We start from the raw sequence: 5,307 nt of genomic DNA on the forward strand, positions 1-5,307 counted from the left end.
CACTAGCATTGAGGAGTCCATACAGTTAGGAAAAAACGAATTAGATTCTATTGTGGCTCACACGTCCTGATTGAACCACTACTGCAAACTCCTATTGCAGCAACAAATTCTGCTAATTGCATTGTGCAAACTAGTTACACAGCCTGAGCTGAAGGAAAATTGAAACTCCCAAGGAAAACACATATTTATGTATACATACTGCATGCTACTCTCAACTTCAAGTTGCAGTGGCCCACCAAATCAATTCTGACACAGTTTTGGAGCACTGTGAATTCCCTCTAAGTTGGAAACTATGCACATCCCAAGAGCTCACCAGCTGCTGGGGATATTTCCTTTGGTTAGTTCTTGGCTAGTTCTAAGCACGCACTGAAGAAAATGGTTTCTGCTCCCATTGACAGCATCTCTTCGAAAGAACTGTATTTATGAAGCCCAGTGGAGGCATTAGGGTAGTGGTGGGGGTGGAACTGTGATAGTTAGTTTTTGCTAAGTTTACGTGCAAAAACTATGTCAAGCCAGATTTCCTTTTGTGGGAAGTACATGAGAAAGAACACAGAGATTGTGGATCCTAATGTCCCTACATCCCTAAGTACGTTGTGACTGCTGTTACTAAACTTATATTGGTCATACCAGGCAGAAGGGTAGCCCCAATCACCCTGGATCTAAAGGATGAAAAAACTTCAGCCATATAGAGGAGCTAAAAGGAAGGTCTTGGTTCCACAAAAATGTAATACGAAGTACACCACTCATCTTTTTGGCCTCATCTTTTCTGAGTTAACAAAAATATTAGGCGTGGTATTAATACCATTGCACATCCATTGCACGCATTGATGTGAGAAATTATTATTTGTACAGCTTCCATTCTGCGTTGTTTTATATTCTGTTCCAGTTCATATATAGGTGAAACCTATAAACGCTTCCTGCCTTGAGCCCCTACCTTTGTGTAGGTGGTCTTTAGGTCAGACCTGAGGAAAAGCTGAATAACCATATTCCCAGCAAGAATAAATGCCTGGCTGAGCCCAGTGGTTCAAGGTATGAATTTTGGTCATTGAGCAGGCAGTAGGCTTTGTGCAACACATATGGAAGGAGCATCCTTGCCAGGCAATTTGTGTGCTCCCTTCCACATCTAGCAGGATGGTCTGGGCCCTCAGCAAACAGGCAGGGGTCCCTGCCTCCTCCTCACCACTGGGCTGAATTTGGTGCTGGGAGCTACGCAGGTAGCCGGGGACAAGTCTCCAGGGGTCCCCCAGAGTCCATGCCCACTCAAAGCCTCTACTAGAGACCTAAATTGACAAATAGTGAGTTCATTTGAGTTTCTTTAACAGAAAGGAAAAGCAAGCCATGGAAAAAGTGGTTATGAGCGCTTTATATCCTGTCTCCTTAATCTCCTAAGTGTTTATATTCAGGTCTGCAGCAGTGATGCACTAACAAACACTGCTTAGTCAGACTGTACTCTTCACATCCTTCTTTTCACACTTTCTTCTCATGAACTACAACCTTCCCATGGATGTGCTTGGATGATTTTTCCTTCCCATTCCTGTTTGTCACATCTTCTCCTTTCACTACTTATCTTTGAGGAGCAGAAACCTGTCTTGGCTTGCTACTGATAAAAACAGATACAAAGAGATGCCTTCTACATCTCCCTCTGAGGACCTCATGTCACAGCCAGTACAGGAATTGGCACTAAATCCCCATAACAGAATATCTTGAGGCACGAGCTCCATCCAGCCTCAGTAGGTATTGATAAGCAAAGACATGCAATAGAAGAAGTCACCAAGGGAAACTGCAGAACTGATGTTGGCAGGTGACTAGGAAGTCCTAATCCCTTTGGATCAGGACACATCCATGTGCTAAAAGGCTCAGTCTTTGGATTATGGAGAAAACTATAATTTTTGCCAAGATCCCTTGATCGTTTCAGACAAACTGGATTAGTCAGAAAGACTTGTTGTTACAGGTCATTTTTAGTTTTGAAGATTGTCTTCTGAAAATGAGAGCTTTCTTTGCTGTCTTTTTGATAAATGCAATTTTCTTGAGCACACCCTTTCCCAACTGATTGAGTTGAGTATTGCCCTGGAATGTCAAACCTCCTCTGGATTTCAAACATACTACAGCACGTCCACCTCCAGGATGAATCTCTGTGATAGAAGCAACGATGCCTTCAATGTTTGCATTGTAATTCATTTAAAATATATTTACCGATTTTGCAAGACCTTAATGAGATTTATAAAGCTTGCAAAACAATTTAGGATCCTTAAAAGAAACCTAGCACAAAAAGAGAATGTTACTTATACAAAATGTGTCAGGGCAGAAGAGCCATATTCAGATCACTTACAGTAGTGCACAAAGTGAATTTAGGACTCAAGAGTGTGCTAAGCAAGTTAAATTGCCTATTAGCCTGTGTCAGCTGTGCCAGAGGCTCTTTTCCTATATGTTTAATGGGCAGGGGTGCAGCATTACTGTCATATCTACTTCTATCCTTTGCCTGTCCCTGCAGTATGTAGTGATATCTTCATATCTTACAAAGCTTATTTAGTAGTGAAACTCCTTTCTCTGGCAACGGTATAGCTTGAAAACTTAGGCTAGGGAAAAGAAGAAATAAAACAAAAAACCACCACCCCCCGCAAAAAAAAAAAAAGTAGCGTTTTCTCCAAATAAAGAAAAAGCAGTCTTTAGCAATTTAAAACAACTGTTTTAGAGGGGGTACTGCTATGGGTCTCCTTTTATTTTTTGTTCTTATCTTTTAATTACTTTTCTCTTAACAGCTCCACATGACAAGACATCATTCTTCCCAGCCCAGGGGGAATCACTGAAGCTCCTGTTTGACTGTCCCAGCGCTTTTCTGACAGCTGTACTGCTAACTTTGACTTTTTTCTTTTTTTTTGTTTTTTTGGTTTTCCTCTGGAGCTCTTGGGACTGGCTAATAGAATATCTCTGCCATGAAGCCCATCTACAACATGACAGGGACATTGTTTCTCTCTGGCAAATGAGTTATTGCTTGCAACAGGTGAGGATGAGTTGGTGCAGACAACAGCAAGCTGTGTGTAGTAGTAATTCCGTCAACTTTGGGAGTCTTCTATCAGAGGATCTCCCTCAGTGATACATACAAAAAGAGGAAGAACATGAAGCTGATCTCTGGAAAGGAAGTGCAGGAGAAGACTTCTGAGCTTGTACTAGACCCCGGTGAAACCAAAGTGAGTGCCCAAGTGTCCCATCGTTGTCCTTAAATGTTAGTTCTTGAAGCACAATGGGACGGCAGTCCTACTGAGAGCCTCTAGGGGCTACTGCAGTTCAATAAATAGCAATAAATAAAATGCAAAACCGGTTTTGAGTCTGATACAGGCGGCGTTAATCTCTGGTGTACTATCTTGGATTTCAGAGGAGTTACATGCAATGGAATTTGGCCCACTGAGTCTTTGCTGTCTGCTCCTGCATTGCCACGAAGGAGAAAGGATGGCAGTGAGTACAGACTATTCTCTTAGGATGCAGCGTGTTGTCTTGTTTTCCTGGGGGAGGAATCAGTCTTTCAGTACTCTTTCTTGCTTTGTTCCCTGCTTTCTCCTAATATTATAAAAGTAGTATCTCGTGTTATGTTCTGCAGAGAACACACCAACTTTGTGTACATAACAGTTATTTCACTCTTTGCTAATGGCTTCATGAAATTTGCTTTTATTTGAGTTAATAAGAATCAGTGTTTTACTAATTTGCTCTTTAAAGATACTATACACCCTTGATAATTCTCTCCCACCACATGGGGTTCGGTTCACTGTGAAGTATTTTACGCAGTGTACGAGACGCAGCGAGAGAGCGTGCATGTGAGAGAAGGGGCGAGCTTGAGTGCAGCGCATTTAAGAAACTCAGATTTTGGGAGGAAATCTCTACAGGATATCAAAGCAAATTTCAATCCAAGAAGGTTTCACTGTGTCAATAGATGTAGCACAAGAGCTGCCTGTTGTTTCACAAACAATGAATCTTCTCCAGACTATAAATAATGTAAAGACAAGTCTCAGGATTTTTAAAAAATTCTGCTAGCTGGAGGCTACCTACCCAGCATGCCTCCTTGTTTACAACTTCCAGTACAAACATACATTGTGTTTGTTTTCAGACAAAACATCAGCTTTCCTGACTTCTGGAATTAACCTCTGGTAAATATTAGCAGCAGCCTTTTAAGCCGTTTTTACGTAGAGACGTTCAGCACGGTGACAGCGGAGGGCTGTGCTCTCGCACAGCCGAGCCGTGAGCTCCTCGGCATAAAGTGTGCGGTGCAGCCCCTTCACCGTGAGGTGCTGACGACTTACCGCAATCAGCTGCCAGTCCCTTGGCAAGCACCTCCTCTTCAGGTAAGCACTCTAAAAGCCATTTACAAACGTAAAATGAAATGGCGCGTTGAGTAAAAGTGCTACCGCACCTTACATAGACCTGGGGATCTAAGCAGGGACTACACAAAGGAATGGATTTGTGAAATTCGATTTTTTATTCAAAGGTAGCAGGTATGTTGTCATCCCTGGCGTGTGAGGGCCTGAACTCCCGACATCTCCAGGAGTGCAGGTGAGTGCCCCAGCTGCTTGAGCCCTCCTCGCATCTCGTTTGTCCCACAATCTCTGTGTTCTTTTTCCTGTGCAGATGCAGTGAGCCCAGTGGAGAGAGCCTCTGCCTAGGCTGGTCTGCCTTGCCAAGGTTAGGACCCCTTCCGCAGTGTGGAGATATGTGCTTGAACCCTGGCAGGCTGCAGAGGGCACAGACCCTGTCCTGCCACTTCCTCACCAGCAGGCTCTTCTAGGACGTACAGGTGCTTGTCCCTTTTGTGTCGTGTCTGATCCTGCGCCTGCGACTGAGGTATACTCTGTAACAAGTATTTGTCTGCATAATTTTTAGACTCTTATTAGACTGGAGATAGACAGAGGGTGCTTTTATGTGTCAGGAAAACAGAATCTCGGGCACCTCTAGAGCTTATGGCAAGGAAAACAAGATGCAAGACTGATGGAGTGTGAGCAGCAAGGGAGATTTGGATAGAAATTCTGGAGTTAAGCAGCTAAAATCCACTTTTTTCCAATTTCAGGCACTTTGACTCTTCATTGGAACTCTCCTGAAACAGATTGTTTCAAAATAGAGGGACATACGACAAAATAAAATTTGGGTCAAGGACAATTTAGTCTGTGGCTCTGTCTACTGCACTTAAGATGAAAAAGTTATAATGATGAAAAGCTTCTGTCTGGGACCTGAGTCTTGTCTACTTCTAAATGTCCTCAGAGTTTTATCTTTGTTGTTGGCCCCTTGATTTTCCTGAAGGCATTTCAAAAATGAACCAGAGGT

At 43.0% G+C, this 5,307-nt stretch overlaps 1 long non-coding RNA gene across 1 annotated transcript; it reads left to right on the forward strand.

Moving 5' to 3' along the window:
• The first annotated feature begins 3,373 nt into the window (after nucleotides 1-3,373).
• Nucleotides 3,374-4,748, forward strand: LOC309669805. The gene is made up of 4 exons (XR_014268946.1): nucleotides 3,374-3,453; nucleotides 4,100-4,334; nucleotides 4,478-4,542; nucleotides 4,618-4,748. It is a non-coding gene; the product is annotated as an uncharacterized lncRNA (long non-coding RNA).
• Nucleotides 4,749-5,307: the final 559 nt, after the last annotated feature.

The sequence above is a fragment of the Vanellus vanellus genome, assembly GCF_965231255.1.
Source record: "Vanellus vanellus genome assembly, chromosome: 3".
Taxonomy (NCBI): Eukaryota; Metazoa; Chordata; class Aves; order Charadriiformes; family Charadriidae; genus Vanellus; species Vanellus vanellus.